Below are 20466 nucleotides of genomic sequence, written 5' to 3'. Positions count from 1 at the left end.
ACATTTTCAGGTACTGCTGCCTCAGGAGACATCAACGTGCATAATGCACTGGGGGTCTGCAGACATGGTTCCATAATAAACTTGTAGGTCGGCGCTATCATCCCCTTTATAGATGAGATGAATACTCAAAAGCTCACGCTGCTGGTGACTGACAGGGCTGCCATCCAGTCCCATCCCTGACAAGAGTCAGAACCACGGGTTTGCTTTCATTACACCGCAACACATCCCTACCACTCCCTGACATGTCTCTGCCTTGGTTCGCATCTACCTCTGAGCCCTACAAATGACTGAACCACATCAAGAATGAACTCTCTAGCAGGCGGCTCTGTGAACTGAAGACAAAACTCCAAGAAATTAGTCTGGAGATAAAGGTTAGCACTTCCAAATGTTAGCTCAAGACAATAAAAATAAAACTGAGAGATGCCAAAACTGTAGATAACCTAGCATACACAAAGCCCTTTGGGAAAGGATATGAAGGGACCATTTAGAGGGTAAAAAAATGAAGTCAGAAACACCACAGTCATGAAAGAAGTGCTGTTTTTAAGATTTGCTTGTTTTTATCTTAGCAATGCTAGAGATGGCACCTGGGGACTTGCATGTGATAGACAAGTGTTCCAGAATTCTTTTTTTGAATTTGACACCAATAACATTTGAAGGGATATTAAATGTACAAGCAGCAACAAAATGTGAGAAAGTTAAAAAGAAGAAGAGTTTTCTTTCATTCTGGCTTGTTTCTATGAACTCTACATACAGTCTCACTGGGTAGCCCAGCACAACCTAAAACTTGTGTGATCCTCCTGTCTCAGCCTCCCGAGTCCCGGGATTCCAAGTGTGTGTAATCATACCCAGCTAAAGCACTTCTGTTTTGCTTTGGCTTGTTTTTTCTGTGGTGCTGACAACAAACAGGGTTCTGTGTACGACAGACAAGTGCTCGACCACTGAACTATATGTTCAACCCCCCAAAAAGAGAGAAAAAAATTCTTAAAGTAACTCTCTAAAGTGATTTATGTTTTGAACACTGGTTATTGTGAAAGTGTGCAAAGTTTGTTTTCTACATGTAGACAAAGGAGCAAGACACAGGTGAGCATATTAAAATGTTATTGTTTACCAAATTTTTAAAGATTAAGAATAGCCTAAAGCTTGAAATACATGCTACTGTTTATCCCAGTAGGAGTTGCATTAACTATTCTGGAAATAAAATATAGAAAAAGAAAATGGAAAGAATTGGATTGAATGTTCACATCAATATTTCTGACCTACAGAGTTTATTCCCAAAATAGAGGCTTTGGCACAAAACAAAAAGCTCTGTGCTTTTCTCATGGTTCCCTCCCACAGAGTCTGAAGCTTAAAAGCTAAACTGTTCCAGCTATACGTCCAAGACAGTGAGGACTTTTTTACTCAAAACTATATTATCAGGGCAGGAGACACATGCAGCCAACATGTTCAGCCCCAGACCAATCAGAGGCTCTATCCCAAAAACAACACCCAAGGTCGTCTTGTCACCTACACACACACACACACACACACACACACATACACACACACACATACACACACACACACAGGGCACAAGCACACACACGCATATACACACAAAACACATTACCAAAGTGCTCTATTTACCAGTTAGACTTTCCTGCTCCTGCCACCCCCACCCAAAAGAAAGAAAACTGGTCTGCCCACATGAGCCTGTGTGTGCCACCATGGGGCACATACCACATGTCACATTCCAGCCTACAGCCAGCACATATCAGGGCTGAGGATTGAATGACAGGAAACATTTGCAGGTGCAACTCAGGCAGAGAAACCACAGGTAGGGCCTAAAACAAGGGTTATAATAAGGAAGATAAGACAGCCAGGAGTGCTGAGACTCACATACCCAAAGGGGAGAAGGAAATGTAAGGACAGTCAAGGAGGAAGAGGATGAGTCACCCAGTATGGTAGGATCAGAACTACTGTCATGGCTCCATAGCATAATCTGACATGCATGAGGCCCTGGATTCCATTCCAGGCACCAAAATTAATTAATTAATTAACTCTAGTCAATGAGATGGTTCAGCAGGTAAAAGCACTTCCTGTCAAGCTTCATGACTTGAGTTATGCTGTGGAACAATGGTCTTGTATCCTGTAATGATTTGTTACTTGTATTTTAATAAAATGCTGATTGGTCAGTAGCCAGGCAAGAAGTATAGGCGGAGCGACCAGAGCAGGAGAATTCTGGGAAGAGGAAAGAGTCAGTCTCTAGTTGTCACAGAGGCAGCCAGACACAGAGGAAGCAAGATGAGAACACCTCACTGATAAAAGGTACCAAGCCATGTGGCTAAATATAGACAAGAATAATGAACTAATTTATGATATAAGAGTTAGTTAAGAAGTAGCCTGAGCTAATAGGCCAATCAATTTATAATTAATGTAGACTTCTGTGTTTCTTTGGGAGTAAATGACTGCAGGACTGGGTGGGACAGAAATCTCTGTCAACAGAGTTGGATCCCTAGAATCTACATGGTGGAAGAAAACCAACTCCTGAAATCTGTCCTCTGATCTCTGTATGTACACACACCCACATAAAATAAATGCTGAAAATAAATACGCAGGCACATATACCATACAGCATGAAAATAGCCCCTTACTCTGAAGACACCAACCACAGTGCTGTCAGTAAACAGGATAAGCTTTCTCCCCTTTCAGAGCACTCGTGTGCCTTTAGAAAATATAAACAGAAAAAAAGTGAAGAAGAAAGTGTAGGCAATATAAGCAAATGCACTTGACTGGCTGGCATATTTTTATGACTTTAGCCACATTTGATTATTATCAGGCCTATCAAAGAACTAAGTATCATACTTTCCCCACAAAATAGGAAGGTAATCTCAATTTCCCATAAGTCCACAAAAGAAGAAAAATGTATCTTCAACCACAGAAGGTAGACCAGGCCAAACTGCTAGACTTCCCACAGAGGGGAAGTCTGCTACTCTAGGGTCTCCACGCAGCCTTCCTTACTACACAGATTTGGAGAAAAACACAAAACAAAATCAAAGTTTGCTGTCCAAACACAGCATATAGCCCAGAACCTCAGCCCGACCTGAACTCATTATCATCTCCCTGCAGAAAGCCCAGCACCACTGCCCCCAACACAAGCTCGAAGATGCACAGGCCACTGCAGCTCCTGTCTGCAGTCCCACAAAGGGTTCGCTGAGAGCTTGGTCACCTGAGACTGGATTGAGGAAGCAAACGCCATGGCCAGATCTCCTCTTGAGTTACTGACAGGCAAGAGCTATCAAAGCAAAAGATAAGGAAAGACCAGGCTGGCTTCCAAGAATGCTGGCCTGGCTCACAGATGCTGCCAAGTGTGTGGGGAAGAATATTCCCCAGAATGTAAAGTTGCTCTCTTGACCTCAGGCAACACTAGCGCCATCAACCAAAACCGGCCAAAGGGTCAAAGGGCTCTGATGCCTGGAGCCAAGCTGGGTAAAGGGACTGATCACTAAGAAGCCTCTGACTTAGAAAGTCCTTTTTTAAAGACCTTCTGAAAGGTCAATCCAAAGCAACAGTTATGCAGCCATATTCACAATGTCCAGAGAACATTCATCCATGTTTATTTAAATGTGCTATACAGATGTTATGAAATACTACTCAGCCATTAAAAGGGAGAATCTGAATATGTGTTACAATATATATTAATCTTGAAAATGTCTTGCTAAGTAAAAAAAGTTGGATACAAAGGAAAAGTTATATAATTCATATATGAGTGCATAGGGTAATCAAATTCATAGGCACAGAAAGTAAAATAGTTGCCACTGGCTATGGAGAAAGAAAAGTGAGAACCACTTTCTGAGTATTAGCGTTCAGATGACATCAGGCTCCGTAGATGGACAACAGAGATGGCTGTGCAACAGTATGGATGTACTTAATGTCCTGAATAATATACTTAAAATAACAAAGATGAAAAATTTTATGCCTGTATTTCACTTCAGTTTTTGAAACTAAAAGGTATTTTTGTATTTTAAAAATGAAAATGCTGACAATAATTTCAGTCATATCTTAGAAATTATTATAATCTGAAATGATATAAACATATACTTCCTTATTATGTTTTGATTTTTGAGGCAGAGTCTTGCAGGGTAACCCAGGCTGGCCTTAAACACGTCTTCCACCTCATACTTGGCCAAATCTGATCTTCAGTCTTCATTTAGGAAGCAACAAGCCAAAAGTTCTCTTCTAATGTTGGCAGTGACCACACTGACAAAGGCCACGGCATCAGGAGGCCATGGGCACTGGGACCAAGGCCTAGCACAGGAGCACATGCTGATATCCAAAGACACTCTCCAGTGGTGGTGGGCATCCTTCAAGCAGTGAGATTCTGTACATAGTTACAAGTGATGTTCAAAGGCAGGGTAGCTGGCTATTGGGTGCCTTAAGTCTGGGTGACTATAAGAAAACTCTAGTTCTGAGAAGGTAACAGCAATCCCAAAGAGCTTGCTTGGCTCATAAGCAACACTTTGGTGCAGGAAATGTGGCCAACTGTGGACACACACAACAGAGAGAGCAACGTTACCCCCAAAGAGCTTGCTCCTAAGAAGACCTCGGTGCAGGAAATGTAGCTTACTGAAGACATACAAGAGTGACACTCCCCTACATGTTACCCCTGTGAAGATGCTGGGGTGAGTTGCAGGCCATGAAAGCTGAGATGCAGATGAAAAGTCAGGAAGCAGCTCTGTTATCTTCAAATCCATCATCCCGCTGCACTGTCAGGGTTTCAGGCCAAGGCAGAAGGACTCTGGTCCCTCCTAACTGCCTGTGGGAAGCACCAAGCGCTTGCAGAAAGCATCAGGGAAAACAAAATAGAAACATATAAACAAACAAAAAACATGCTCAAGACACCGTCTCACTTCTGTGTCTGAAGTGATCCAGAGACATTCTCCTCCAGCAGTACACAAAGCAGGGGTGAGGGGTTACTGAAACAAAACCGTACCCTAACCACCCAAGAGTTTCTGTGAGGGAGCAAAGTCATTTACTTCACAAAACTTCAGTGGCTTGGAGACAAACACTCTCAGCTTAGTGCCCTGGCAGAGCTACCCAAATGGTCCAAATCAAACCAAAAGAAAGCTTTGCTCTCCCGCCCCCACCCCCAGCTCAAATCTAGCCCCATCCAGTGTCACACTTCCCTGCATTGATCATACCTGCTATGAAGCTAAGATCCTGTATTAGAGCACTAAACGCCACCAGGATCTGAGCCCTAAAACCAGAAAAATTCATATAAAGCTTCAGGTTTTATAACACAAGTGTGGTCCTGCTCACCCAGACTCAGTTCTGCCTGGGTTGTCCCTCTGAGCGCTCCACCGTCCATATTGGGCTAACATGCTCACTTGGTGCACATTTGACATTTATAGAGGGAAAAACGCAGAGATACATGTGTACTAAAATACAGCAGCAGCAGCCATCCCTACAGGTGACAGGGGAGCTACTACTATGTTTACTGTGTTCTGTAAATGGAGATGGGAAATGACGGGGAAGGAGAAAAGGAGAAAAAGGGTTTGGACCTGGCTAAGGCGTCAGTCACTAAGGAGCCACCCTCTGTCCTCAGCACAAGTTCTATGGCTCCAGGGTCACCATTCACAACCAGTCCTATTACAGAAACACGCTGCCCTCAGAGCCCGGTGTGCGCTGGAAGGAAGCGAGAGCAACAGGACGAACACTCATCCATAATACAAGGAGCACCTCATCCGCTTCAGAGATGCCAGAAGTGACAGCCTGCTGCCCCGTAAGCGGAGGCACACCTGAAATGGGCACGCCGTATAGAAACATTGTCAGGGAAATCATTCTTGCTGTTCTGCAGTGAGCAGTCACAGGAAACAAGCTGGCCAAGCCAGTGGGGCCTGACTCCCTTGCAGGCTGAAACCCCCAGAGTGTAGGAGCCAGCCTGAGTCCTTCATCACTGGCTCACAAAGACAGCCAGCCAAAGTCATATGAATAGTTTAGTTTTTTTAACAAAAGTAGTGTATACATTTTGTATCTAACGATGTTTTCAAAGCACCTTTATTCTCATAGATGTATTTTTTACAATTGCTACTACCTGTTATGTGGACAGACACAATTTATTTAACCAACTCCTCTAGTTGGGTGTCAGGCTTCCCTCTTTGCATTATGATTAGGAGCTCTGGCATGAAGACTCATCTTGACTGGTTTTTAAAGTAACCCCATAGGGCAGGATGGTTGGGTCAGAAAGTATGTATCTAAGCTACCCTTAGAAGCTAACCCTCAATGCTTCACATGAAGGCAACCATCATGAACTTTCTGGGGTTGGAAAGTGATGACCCTGACCACCAAAGTCACAAACTGTCCTTTCCAGGCTTCAGGCCCGGGTTCATGGGACACAGCTGCGAGCACCATCTGCCTCGGGCCCCAGCAGCTCAGCCCCTCTTCCGGCCGTGGAGAACGGGACGAGAGTCTAACACGGAACCGGTTCCACTGCCCACTGTGCCACTTTGCTCTACCTACCTCTGAGGAAAACTGAGTCTGTGCCATCGTAAGACAAAAGCACAAGCCCTGTGTCTCCTGTGAGGGTCTCAACTGTCCACCTGCTTCCTCTTGGGTAATCACTTCCCAATAGTTCCTCCGAAAAACAGGAAGTGCCCTAAGGTCAAGTTCTCAGGCCTACAATTTTCACTCTTCACCCGCTCAGGACCGTTGGCCTTCATACACCTTTCTGGTGAAGTGATTGAGTGCTCTAGCTACTGTGCCCCCAAAAATACACACTTAAGTACCCGCAAAAGGGGCACACTCATTGTGGAGCCTTCCAGGAGTTCAGCCGCAGACCTGGGAGCTGACAGGACCATCTAACAAACGGTGACTACAAATGTGCAGCTTGCAGAAGTCCGGTCCGGTTTCTGTTGTTGCAATCAGAGGGGAAAATGTCAGGCTGAGGGCCCCATGGAAACCTGGCCTACTGCCCATCCCCCAGCTGGGTAACTTTGTAGGGCCTCCCCAAGTAATTCAGCTATTTCTATGCACTAAAGCAAATGTCAAGTTCTGAAACCTTGTGAATGGTTGGCAAAGCTGTTCCCAGGTGGTTCCCTACATGAAGAGTCACCCCTTGACCACCTAGGGGGGCTCCTGTTCATTTTCTTAATTAGTTCCTATTGCCCACCACCCAGAAAACACCATGTGATCTAGGTTTTGTTCTGTTCACACCTATACACTTCACACTAGCTGAAGCTGAAGTGTCAGAGACTTCGGGCATCTTCAAAGACTTCACTAAAGATCCAGGACCTTCACCTGGTGCCTTGCTGTGCATGCACCAGCGACTGCGAGGTGCAAAGGGGAACTGACAACAAACAATGGTAAAAATCACAGGGAAGCTGTAATAGGGTCCAAGAGCAGAGGCCAGGGAAACGGGCCATCCAGTTCAGCAGCACGGGGCCTCACTCCAAGAGTCTTGGCCACTGACTGGTAAGAACACCCCTGCGAGAAAGGGACAGCACATTTCCTCTAACATCACCCTCTGTGGCTACTTCCCCCAGCCACCTTTACCATTAAAGGACGCCACGCTACACCCCATGGGTATGGCTAAGGTCTTCACACAATGCTTGCACCACCAGTAGCTAATATTCTATTTCACATGAGGATTGCCCAAAAGAGGGCAAGGCCGAGCCCACTGCTATTGAATCAGACACCTGTGTCCTTGCTAGCTGAGTTCCTGTTACCCAGAGGTCTCTTATGGACTCGCCTTCCCCACAAACAGCAGGCAAAGTTCAGGTAACGTCTGAAGTGCAACCCAGGCACATCTGCCATCACGGCCCTCACTTGCCCTCCGTCATCTCAGGTGACGGGGCAGCCTGGCTTTGGCTGACAGCCAGAGGTGTTCCCGGAAGAGGCCTTTTATAACTCCCTTATAAAATGTAAGCCTTCAACAGCTGGAAAATCGAGCCCTAACTGCTGTTTCTATCAAGTGGCTTGGGCATGGCCAAAGCAAAGCAGGGCCACGGAAAACAGGACTCAGTTTCTCTGGCAAAGGCTAGCAAACAGCGGCCACGCAAATGCACGGGCTGCACTGTTCAGGCACAGGAGGGAGCAATGCTAGCTGGGGACTAACTGGCCAGCAGTGGGCTGTTCCAAATTTTCCCTTCCCCACAAAGGAGCAGAGGCCCAAGGTTCCCCAGCCGCTTGGTGGGCACACAGGCTCTGCCTGCCCTCGTTTGTGAGGACGCTTCAGGAGCAGGAGGCAGGAGTAAGAGGGAAAGAAAGCACAGCCACTGAAAGTAGAATTCAGCAGAAAAACCCAAGCTGAAAAAAGAGCCGGACATCTTCCCTAAGTTTCCATCTTAGGAACCGGTCTGCCTGCATCTTTAAAGGCAAAGGTGTGAACTGGCAATGTCCCGTGACTCGCCGGGTGGGTTCGGAACACAGTCCTGGTCTCCAGTTCTTCTTGCCGATGACCACTATTAGGTCCCACCTTCCCAGACCCCTGCGCCAAGGACGGCTTATGCTCCGCCCACAGCACGCTGCCATCCCATACCATTGGCTCTCTTCTGTACACTGCGCCAATGCAGGGAAGCCACAGGAAGAGACCACTGTCCCAGGGGGCCTGGTGCTCAGCTGTGACCTGGCCTCACTATGTGGCAGCCATACTACTACCTGAGGACATGGCCCTCTCACAAAACCTTTTCTAGGCTCCAAGCTGCTCCTCCTTCCTGTTTTAGCTGTAACCCTGCTCACGCGGGGAAACCTGCTATGCTAACTGCAGCTGTTTGTGCTGCTCGAGGACTCATTAGTATCAGCGTGCCCACGTGGCAGCCCTCTTACCTACTCTCTCGGAGTGGTGCCGAGCTCTTTCTTGCTACAAACACTTTGGCGTCACAGTTAAATCAGTGAATTAGACTACCTTCTGTCTCGCTACTGCCAGGCTAGGAATCTTTCATCATCTGTGCTTCCTTTTCCCAAGGGGCTAAATGGTGGGAAGCACCACCCCCTAATCTGGGCATGTGGAAGTGGGGCCAGAAAACAAACGATGCCATCTTCCGAAGACAGGTTGCCGGGTGGCACTCCATACTCTGAGGAATCTTAGGGTGTCAGGTGTTGCTGACGCCCCAGTTTACCATTGCTCTTATCCACATCACACACAGTGCTGAGCAGGGGCGCTCGCTGCTCTGCCATCCCAAACAGAAGCAACCGGTCCCAGGCGGCTGCAGCACGGCTTTGGGTGGCAGTTCCCAAAGCATGTCGCCAGATCAATGGCAGCAGCACCTGGGAGCAGGTGAACATGAGAAACGCACTGGCTGCCTGCCACCTGCCCCCAAGCAACCTGCCACAGAAACTCTGGGGGTTGGGCCCAGCGAGCAGGCGGGGTGGTAAAACTGATGCAAACTGAAACTTGAGGCCCACTAGCTCAGGCAGAGTAACATTCAAGGTCACAAGGTCATGGGAACACCCAGCTTGGGCCAACCTCTGTATCACAACCTGACATAATTACCTGACTTCTCACCAACAGCACCCACTGTTTTTTGCCAACTGGCAAGAGCCCCAAAGGTGAACTCCTTCAGGACACTCCTCCTCCTGTTTTCTCAGGGAAATTACTCAGGCCTCACTTTCTTGTCTCCAAAAAGGGAGTGGCAACATCCACATCTTAGGGTCACAGTAGACACGGGCTGGTTTGGGATGAGTGTCAGAAACCACACATTGGGGTGACTTCTGTGGAAGACCAGCCTCGACGAAATTCGTACATTCTAGGGTAGGAGCGTGTGGATTAGAACTGTCAGGTAGGAGGAGCAGAGATATGAGAGAAATAAGAGAGAAACACAGAACGGCATGGGGAGGGAAATTCAGTGAATGCTGAATTTATCCATGTTTATTCTCCACAAGCTTATATACTTCACTCCAAAAGGGGAGCAGGGAGGTAATAGACCTCATTAACATGATATAAGGAATAGACTTGAATGTTCCACTTTTGATCCCGGTGGAGCAGATTCACCTCTATACCTAAAATAGCAATTCACTACACTCTAGGTCAGAATCTCTTGTTTGTAGCCAACATCTGTTGTCAACAACTTTGAAAGAGCAAAAACAAGCTCAAACTCCGACCTCCAGTCAAGGTGGAACAGGCTCATAACTGTGGGCGCTCACAGATTAGCCTTCCACGAATCTTTTCTGTAATCCTGCCGAAAGGACTAAACAGAACTAGGGAAATGAGACTGGCTTACTGTGTGTTCACCATCGTATTTCTTTCTACCCTTTCCCTTCCAGAGCTCTGAGGGAAGACATTCAGAATAACAGACATACACCAGCCTCAGCAGTGTCTCAGGCACATATCTGCTCCGTCTATAACCTGACCACGCCTTGCACATCCAACAGCATGCAGAAAGTCCATACTACTAGACTACAGAGCCTCCCATCAGACCCTTCTGGACAAAAGCCATCCGACTCAGGGGCATCGTGCCTCACACACCTCAAAGGAAACAGAGTAAGACTGTGGGGTATCAACAAAGATGGAAAGACCAGCAGCTAACGTTTACATGGCTCTAAATTGGTACCACAGTTTGGATCTCCAGTGTTCCCCCAAATGCCCATGTTTGGAGGTTTGGTCCCAGACAATGATGCTACTGGAAAGAGGTGAGTTCTTTAAGAGCTGTGGCCCAGTCGAAGGAAGTTAGGTCATAGGAGAGATCTGAGGACCCGAGCCTTTCCCTCCCTCTCTTCCATGCTGGCTTCTGTCAGATGAGTGTCTTTCTCTACTATGAGTCCCCACCATTAGATAGACAGAAATCAGTGGACTTGATGGCTTCGGGGCTGGCCCCTCCCCTCACAATCAATACAGGTACAAGAAGGTCCTAAAGGAAGAGAACCTGAGTTAGGTCTGTGACCTTGGAAGGAAAAGTCACATCCTAAACTTCCCAGAAAGTCAGAAACTGATTGCTGTCTAAACCTAGTCCCAGAGGCCCCAAACTTATAAGATTACTATGTAGCCCTGCAGCTTTCTGAGAACAAACAAGGACACACCACTGCACCCTCCCTGTACAACTCGACACAGAAGGGCCTGTCAATCACCTGGACAGGTTCCGGATGCTTTCATGAGAGGAGAAAGCATGCCGAGCACATAAATCAACACAATGGTCCTTTGGGTCACCGTGCACTCTCAAGAGCAAGCCTGTTTGACTCGCTGCCTACCTTCATCATTATGTAATAAACACAGCCATAAAATTAGTAATAAACTCTGCCTGTCTGCTACAATATCCTCTGTGTGGCTCATCTTAATTCTTCAGAGATCACAAAGAGCAGGGCACTGAGAGAGCTGACAGCAAGATCCCAGTGACACTAGCATAAAACACAACCTCTCCTCAAGCCACATGACCATGACCCGAAACAGACACTCAGTGCCTTACAAACATTAGCTTATGTCTTTCTCACAGCTACTCAACCACCCTAGACGGTAGCTGTTCTTGCGCCCACCCAAGAACACAGAACCTGCTGCCAATGTACAGCCCATCCACGGTGGGGCCGAGAGGCAAAGCCAAGCACTCTAGCTCCATGGTCAACGCTCTTACATTCTAGAACTCAGAGAGCTACTACTATCTACACATACACCAGCCACCTAGCACGACTTAGCAGAACACTGATCATAAAGCACTGATCCCAGCAGGGGGGTAGGCAAGAGGGTTCAACAGACGACCAAGGGCACTTGCCATACACCTCACAGTCTGAGCTCATTTCCCAGGAACTGCATGGTGGATAAAGAGAACCAACTTCTACAAGTTGTCACCTGACCTCCATACATAGACTGAGATGTGTGTGCGTGCAAACATGCAAACACACACACACAACAAACAAGTAAATTTAAAAATATTGATATTTTTTAAAATCTAGGTGCAACATTTATTACCAGAAGGTTCAACACCAGGTCCTCAGAGTCCCCAATAGAAATGTTAAATACATTCGTTTTTGCCATCCTCCTCTCTCCTCCCTACTTGAACGCCACACATGTCAAACCTCCAAGAGCAAATTTCCCTCTTCCCACGACTCTGCTGGCCTGTAGAAATTAATTAAATACCATTCGCTACAAAGAGTCCTCTGACTGCTGATTGGATATTCGTTGTATTTTCCTCCCGACTCAACTGTAAAATTTCTTGGAAGTATCCATACTTTCTGGGAAAGTAGATGGAGGTTCCAAGCTCCCATCCGTAGATCTGGGGTGCCACACACTAATTGGCTGGCTCCTTCACTTTGCTTGTTGGTCATAAATCCTTAAAGCAGATGAAAGTCTGAAATGTACTATTCAAAGCCAGTGTTGGGTGGGCTATGACATTGGCTCTGCTTCCAGGCCGGCACTCGGGTACCTCCAGGGCCTCACAGAGGAAGTGCACTTATCCAGGCTTGAGGAAGGAGGAGTTTAGGGCAGTGAAGCAGAGAGGAGGGAAAAAATGACCAATGTCACTCAAGCCTGAAAGAGACAGAGACTGTTCAAGACCCATCCTCAAAGCCCTTACTCTGTCTACACCTGTAAAGTAGGAACAATTGTGTTTTAATATGTAATGTCTGCCACAGGCACGTGTGTAAAAGGCTAGGTCCCCAGCTGGTGGAGCTATTACGGAAGCTTTTAAAAACTTTGAGTGGCTGTCCACAGTTGGAAAAAGTAGGCCACCAGGTAGTCCTTGGGGTATCTTGTCCCTGAATACTTCCTGGTAGCTCTCTGTTACCTGCCGTGATGAGAGTCCCCTCCACGTGCTGCTACCATGAGGTCGAGCAACTGCAGACAGAACACTTAGGGACCATGCCTCCTCTGCTTAGAGCATTGCTTAGAGAATTGCTTCTCTCGGGTGTTAATAATAAAACATCCAAACAAACTCTGCCCAAACATATGACCTAAAAAATTCCCATTGGCTCAGTAGTACAGAATGTGTTTAGCATGTATATGGTATTCAAGTTCCAGCACCGATAATAAAAGAAATGTTACCATCACAGAGAAAATTGTAAACTTTATTAAAGGTTATTTTTTAAAGATGGGATGACAATGACCATGATAAACTCAGTATCAAAATAAAAACAATATCAATCCTCTCCATGAGACTTAACCCAAGGATTGGCAATCACATTTCCTAGACTTTATTAAGGACTTAAGAAGCATTCCAAAATATATATAGAAAAGCAAAGATCAAGCCAACGTCAAAAACAAGACGGTCCCATCCCACCATCTCAAACACGGTGTAAAGCTCTTATGAAAAAATAAGGGCTTGGCACAGAAACAGAAGACTGGAAGAACTAAGAACAAAATACCAGGCCCTAGGAGGCATCAAAATTAGTGGGCGGAACTTAAGGGGAGCAGGGTTAGGTGCAGGGGATGACAACATTCTGGAGAGGAATCATGCTGATGCTTATTCAACATGAATGTCACACTACTGAACCACACAAAAATGATTGCCTCGAAAGTTTACATCCTATGTCTTATGTCACAGTTCAAAAGAAGATATTTTAAATAAATACTGTATCACATTTTTTTGAAGAATTATAAACCAGTATGTTTAGTGAAAGGAGCCAGACACAATAAAGTACCATACAGTATGGACTATTTATATAAAATTCTAGAAATGCAAGCTATAGTGACTATACAAGTCTGGGTATAACAAGAAGGGCCTAACTACAAAATGAGCCCAGGGAAAGTTCGGGGGTGACAGAAACGTTCAGTATCTTCACTGTGGCAGCTCCAAGTTAGCTACATTGTCAAAAGTAAAGTACACATTTTAAATTGATTTATCTACATAAATTATAATTCTTGAAAAACTGACAAAGTCTCGTGTATATGTGCAAACATGACATGTAATCAAAACAGCCTCACCAAAATCATGAAAGAATGCATTGTTTAAGTGATGGTTTAGGAAAGCTGTCTCACAAAATAAAAAAAGGAGGGAAAGAAACACAAATGTGGGGGAGAGAAAAGAGAATAAGAAGGGAAGAACAGAAGATAAAATGGGCAGTTGGTCAACTGGGTAACAACTAAATAATACAAGGAATGCCTCCAATTCATTAAGAATCATATAAATACACATGAAAACCATGAGAGCTCATTATCTAGCCACAAAACCCTGGTAAACTAAAGAGCTGGTTAACACCCAACACTAACACGGACGGAAAGTATCACCCTGAAACCAGCTTGCAAGTGTGACCAGCTCAGCAGCTCAGAAAGTAGCTCAGTGCATGCTGGTGTTTCTCAGCCTCCCAGAGCAGGTCCTGGACCCAGGCGCTGCAACAGTGCTTCTCAAAGGCTCCCCTGCATCAGAATCCCCAGGTGAGGGACATCAAAACACAGATTAGTGGCTTCTGACCTCAGAGTTTGATTCAGAGGGTCTAAAATCTGCATCACTAGTAGGAAGCATGCTTCCAAAATCACTACCCCTAGAGAGCCTTTCACGGAGATCAGAAAGAGAAGGCAGTCAGCATTTCATTCAGTTTTGCCTGTTGTCACAGGACGAAGGTGAGTTGAGCGTTTATCTCTAGCACACACATACACATACATGCATATGAACTTACACGAGTCTGTGTGGCAGTTTGAATGTAACTGGCCCCCATAAGTTCATAGGGAGTGGTACTATTCGGAGGAATGGCCTTGTTGGGGTAGATGTGGTGTGGCTTTGTTGGAAGAAGTGTGTCTCTGTGGAGATGGGCTTTGAAGTCTCCTATGCTCCAGCTACACCTAGTGAAACATCTCACTTCCTGTTGACTGTGGGATCAAGATGTAGCTCCTTCTCCAGCACCATGTCTGCCTGCATGTCACCATGTCCTGTCAAGACGATAATGGACTAAACCTCTGAAATTGTAAGCCACCCAATTAAAAATGTTTTCCTTTATAAGAGTTGCAGCAGTCATGGTGTCTCTTCACAGCAACAGAAACCCAAAGACAGTAGGGGGGTAAGTATGAGTACATACATACAAGCTAAACCTACACAAAGCTACCAAATAAAACATTGAAAGAAATTCTGTCAACTCTCATGAAATGTTGAACCATTTCCAGGATAAATGTTTTTGGGAGGTTTGAAGTGCTTTCCTTTTGCAGTAAGTGCTCCACTTGGAACCCAGGACCTTGTGCATGCTTGAGCAAGCACTCTCCTGCTGGTCCACAGCCTCAGCACCACTCAGGGAAGTTGAAGACAACAAATCAAGTAAAACATCTTTAACAAATATCCACACAACCCCTTCCCCAAAAAACCTCATGCAATACAAGAGAGAAGACTGCTCTGGCAGAATGGAGAGGAACGGAGTGACAACCCAACAGCGAGGGGTTCTGTACAATGAGAGGACCTGATGCCAAGCCTAGGAGGGAAGAAAATCACCCAGGTTCTAAGTTCTCGTTCCCCTGCATTGACCTAAAATTGCTGCCTCCCTGGAAGTCCCAGTAGCCTTGCATCCTCGTCCAAGGGTATCTGGCTGGCCAGTGAGAGCAGAAGGAATTCTTTCTCAAATAGAAGCATGGGGTAATCCAATACTCAGGATTTCAACATTCCATTGAGGCCTAGTCTTCCCTTTGACAGATTCAAAGGAAGCTGGGGTTCTCGCTGTGTGTGTGTGTGTGTGTGTGTGTGTGTGTGTGTGTGTGTGTGTGTATGAATATTTCCACATCTACACCTGTCTGTGGTGCATCTATATGTTGAGAAAAGACTCTGAGGGGGACAAAGCATTCTGGCAGACACTGCGCCACACCTGTTCACAAGTCATTCAATTTGGTTTGACTGAAACCAGAAGTTACAGCCACAGCCACAAACCCAAACCATCTCCCTGCCCACAGGGACTGCCCTCTCTTCCCCTTAAATCATTCCCCACCCTCACACCAAAACAAACTGATCCAAAGTGTGTTTTTTTTTAACTGGGTACTCTAATTTAAGTGACAAACTTTGCAGCACAGGGAGCAATAAATAAGAATTGGTACCTTCTCTTTCTCTGTCTTGAATTTATATTCCTGATGAACAGTTTTAACCAACAAGCCCAAATCTTTAAAGACAAGGCATACCAAAAAATTTATTTTTAAAAAAAAGTGGGAAAAAAAGTGGTACCATTCAAAGACACAGCTACCTATACTCTGTCCTGTCTCCACAAAACAACACTGGCCACCATGTCTTCTTGGCACTTGAGCAGATTTCGCCTTTTCTACAGCGGTGCTTATCACTGGATGACAACGAGTTAGGGATCCTGCAGTTCCCTAAAGTGCTTCCCAGGAAATGAGGTCTTGCCAACCAAAGAACACATGATACATGTCAGGAGCACAATTCAGTTACAAACAGCTGGTGACTAGCGCATTTAAGAGTCTTCCTTCACGTTTTTTAATGAGCTACCCCAAATGCCCTTTATTCTAGCTCAAGAGAAGTACCTGCCACAAGTTGAAAATGAAAATGTAAACAAGACAAGCATTGAGTACTTGACATGCAACTGTTGTTGACGGTCAACACGAGGCACTTGCATCTTGGGAAAATACACAAAGGTCTTTAAGTGTCTAGCTTGTATAATTCACAGACATTGCTGTGCAGTCTTTGTTCTAACAGACACATTTTGCTTACAGACAAAAAGGATGAGGAATGTGGTAAATACTAGTGCTCTTCTCATATGAAAACTGTTTTTAAATATGAACAAGCAGTTACTGAGTACTACATACAGGTCAGGCATCATGCAAGACACTGGAGCTCTCCAATGAGTAAGATACTTTAAATAAATGTGTGCCTTCAGTAACTTAATATCCTGGATTATTAGTTTCTTTTAAGTTCCCTGATATTTGAAATAGTTCAATGTCGTGACAAGTGGCAAAAAAATAATGATGTGTGTTTACTAACAATAAAAATGTCTGGTCTCTGAAGCAGAAACGGAAGGGGGTTCTCACTGTAGTGAGAGCCACCTCCTGCCACCCAGCAAGTCTGCGATGCAGAGGCTTTAAAATGTGCCTGATAGCTTAAGAGGAACATTAAGGAAACCCAAAGAACCAGGGCATTCGGAAGGAAACGGGGCGAGACAGGGCAAGAGACTTCGGCTGTGCCTAAGAAGCCGATCCTGGAGTTTCTCCACAGCTAGGCACGGCCAGCAGCGGGCATAGGCTCTGCAGCTTGCTCGCCTGCTTGCTCCACCAAGGCAAGGCTTTGGAGCTGGAAACATGCCACCTGCTGAATCACCAAACCTCCCTGGACTTCCCTTTAAAAAAAAAAAAATGACCACATCGTCACCCAACTCCGGCTGGCTTCTTCCATGGACACCTACCATTGACCAATGAAACACCTGGCCCAGAAGTCCTTTCCCCTGCCTCCCAGACCCAAACTGCCTCCCAAGACAACTTCCTCCAGAATCCTACCTCATCAATCTCACTCCTTTCTGCTCCCTCAGCCCCCCACCCCTGCTGATATTCAGCCCCCAGTGCCAGAAGGCATGGGAAGTTGGCAGCACAGAATGACAGGCATCCACCACTTACACAGCCAGATAGCCAACCAGAAACACCGCCAGTCTGAAGACGGTAAATTTCGGGGGAGCTATGACAGAAGGCAGGCCTCAGAACACAGAAAATAAACTTCCCGTCAGAAACCAGCCTTCTGTCTTTTTCTAAGTGTGTTCCGCTGAACTCTGTCCTGTTCTGAAGGTGAAATGCAACATCCAAGAAGCACCTGCCCGGATTCTCTCAGCTCCCCAGGACCACAAGCATCCTTCACCCTGACAGTTACTCGCTACAGTCAAAAGGGATCAAGCATTAAGCAGAACGCGCCAGGATGAATCCGTTAGCTGAACAAGAGCACCGGGACCACCGAAGGATGATAGCCCCAGTGTGGGTTAAGACGCGGGCAGAGGCAGCCACTGCTGCCGCTGATGTGCCCTTGACAAGTCGCCTACGACCACGCAGACCCCTCATTCGCTGGGCGAACCGCGACCAGAGCGACGCTGATGCCCCTACAGGCCTTACCCTTTAACACCCCCACGCTGCGGGGATACGCGGGGTCTCGGAGCACCGGCGAGTGATCCTGGGGCTGTTACGCCGCCTGGGGAGGAGGGGCTCGCTCCTCCGGGCAGAGGGTCCCACCTGTTATGTCGTTGGGGGTCATCAAGGGGCCGTGCTGAAGGGAATCCCAAAGCCGCGGGCGCCTAGCCAGCTGCAATCAGACCAGGAGGTACCAACTGTCACTCCGCCGCCCGGGCTGTGGGGGTGGGGCTGCGATTTGGGGGTCCACCCCTGAACACTGCCGGACCTCCGGCTGGCTGGCGCTCCAAAGGTCCTCGGCTCTGGGTTCTCGGGCTCCGCCACAGTCCACTCGCCCCAATATGACACCAGGCAGCCTTCCAGCCCGCACGCAGCACCTCGGAAAGGTGCCCACTGACGCCTCCGCCTTCCTCCCCGCCCAAGTTGGCGGGGGAGCCCCGCCGGCGGCCCGCCCCCTCGGAGCCGGGATCGTGGCCGCCAGAGCGCTCCCCCGCGCCCACCCCCACGAGCGGCCGCGGGGGGACAGCCGGCCAGGGACGCGCGCGACACCGCGCGGGCTGCGCTCACGCCCCCTCGCCCCGGCTGCCCGCCTGCCGTCCGCCGAGGTCAGGCCGGGCCCGCGAGACTCGGGTCAGATCCAGCCGCCCGCGACCCGGAGGCCGGCCCTCCGCCCCCGCCCCGCGACTCACTTGCACGCGAGTCGTCGCAGCCGCCGGAATTCTTTTCCACGCGTAGAGCTCCCAGCCGCGGAACGAAATCCGGGGCAGGGCAGCGTGCGGGCTCCGCACCGATCGCGCCCTCCCGCCCGAGTGCTAGGCTCCCGAGAAGAACAGCCCGTCCGCACCGGCCCTCCCCGCTCCTGTCCAGCCGGCAGTCCGCCGCCGCTGCCCCGGCCGGGCCGCTGCGGAGCTGGCAAGAAGGCTTCCGACTTGGAGCCTCCGGCTGCCGAGCATGCCCAGTCCGCGGCGAAGCCGGGTCGGCTTCCCGCGCGACGCCGGTCCGTTCCTCCGGGTGTTCCCGGCGGCCGGGGGGCGGGGACCGTGGACGCTCGACCGGGGACCCAGTGGAGTCCCGCAGGACAACGAGCCCTGGGACGTGCACGGAGGGATTGGGTGCTAGGGGGGGCGGGGGGGGGGGTAGGTCCTTGTCCTTTTCGTTTCAAGCAACGGGAACTGGAGAGGTGAGCGCATCCCCCACATGGCGACAAGGGCCCAGATGGCTGATTTCATCCTCCGGGATCAGAAGCCCAATTAGGAGCCAGCCCGAGATTTGTGCGGCTACAGCCGGCCAAAGAGCTGGGGACTCAAACTCAGCCTTCGAGAAACTACCCTCGGGGACAGCAGTTTGCGAAGTACACTGGGATTTTCTTCCCCACCAAGCCCAAGAGAGCGACACTGGTGACTGACTCATGAGTGATCATTTAAAAATGAATGGTCCTCAAACTCTTGGGAACATTTCCCAAAGCTCTAATCCTTACACTCCCATCTTCCCCCCAAAATCAGGAGTATGCCGGCTTCCTAAATCACGCAGCGCCAGGCAGCTCGGAGGCGCCGGAGGGCTCCTAGCAGTCTCGGCGCACCGGGCCGCCTAGTCCGGCCGGGCCCCACCTCCTGCCGCCGCTCGGAGCTGCGGCGAAAACCTGGAGAGCGCCGCACCAGAGCCGGAGCACTGCGCATGCCCAATGGCCCCACGGGGAGCGGGTCTCCCGCAGATTTCCTCCTGCTCGCACAGCGGAACCCAGTACCGGGACCCGGATCGCGCAGCAGGGACAGCAGCCTTCCCGGGTACCCGGCCTTCTGGGCCCGCCCGCGCGTGCTGCGGTGACACAGGTCGCCCTGATTGCGCTGCCCGCGGGGGTCAGGTCTGTGGACGGGGAGGGTATGGGGGGGGGGGGGGGACCGGGAGCGGCCCTGTCTGCGTGACACGTGACTGTCCGCCGCGCTCCGGGGCAGCCATCTTCCGCCCTGCGGGGCCGCTGGCGAGGGACCCAGTCCCGCCGCCACCCCACCAGGCCCGGGTCCCCGCCCTCACCTGCATCCGCGGGGCTACAGCCTGGGTGCCGCTGCGCTGGCCCTCGATCGCCTGGAGGACGGGCTGTCTCTGGAGCCCGAACCTGAAGGCTACGAGTTGGAGAGCAGCTCTCCTGGGCCAGACGGCTTCTGCTTTTCCCCCCGGGGCGGAAGTTGGAAGGAGTTCCCGTTCCTAAGGCGCAGGCACCGGTACCGCTTCTGCTGCTTCCCTGTTCTGACCCATTCCTAGCGAGGGAGGATGGAGGTGGCGGAAGACGTCAGGACCGCCGTCGCTCTCCTCCGTGCATTTCCCCTGCTGCTCCTCAGGTTCGATGGTGATGCTGTTAGTCACTTGGGGTCCCTGAAATCTCTGGACCCGCAACCTCATCACCCGAGGATTCCTTAGAAGGGCACATTCACTATCACACCTAGACCTACGGAATCAGAGACGCTCCTGGTGGGGTCCTTACTGGAATCTGGTTAACACTTCCTCAAGGTGAATCTAATGGCCTCTTTCCCTAAGCCCTAGAGACT

At 48.7% G+C, this 20466-nt stretch overlaps 1 protein-coding gene across 6 annotated transcripts in view; it reads right to left on the bottom strand.

Moving 5' to 3' along the window:
- Sgms1 (sphingomyelin synthase 1) overlaps positions 1–20086 on the bottom strand; it is a 261385-nt gene extending 241299 nt beyond the window's left edge. For 3 of the 6 annotated variants that reach the window (XM_041661108.1, XM_041661114.1, XM_041661113.1), the window contains exon 1: positions 18613–18728. The gene's annotated coding sequence lies outside the window, so the exon portion shown is untranslated. Of the gene's footprint in view, positions 1–17908; positions 18223–18612; positions 18729–19954 lie in introns of those variants that run through there. The other 3 variants (XM_041661109.1, XM_041661111.1, XM_041661110.1) reach the window with 3 other exon arrangements.
- Positions 20087–20466: the final 380 nt, after the last annotated feature.

This window comes from Microtus oregoni, unplaced genomic scaffold (genome assembly GCF_018167655.1).
Source record: "Microtus oregoni isolate MIOR12 unplaced genomic scaffold, Mior012 000012F_ref0000307, whole genome shotgun sequence".
In the NCBI taxonomy this organism is placed as follows: Eukaryota; Metazoa; Chordata; class Mammalia; order Rodentia; family Cricetidae; genus Microtus; species Microtus oregoni.
The sequence above is the reverse complement of the archived record's forward strand: the minus strand, read 5'-3'. Positions and strand labels throughout refer to the sequence as shown.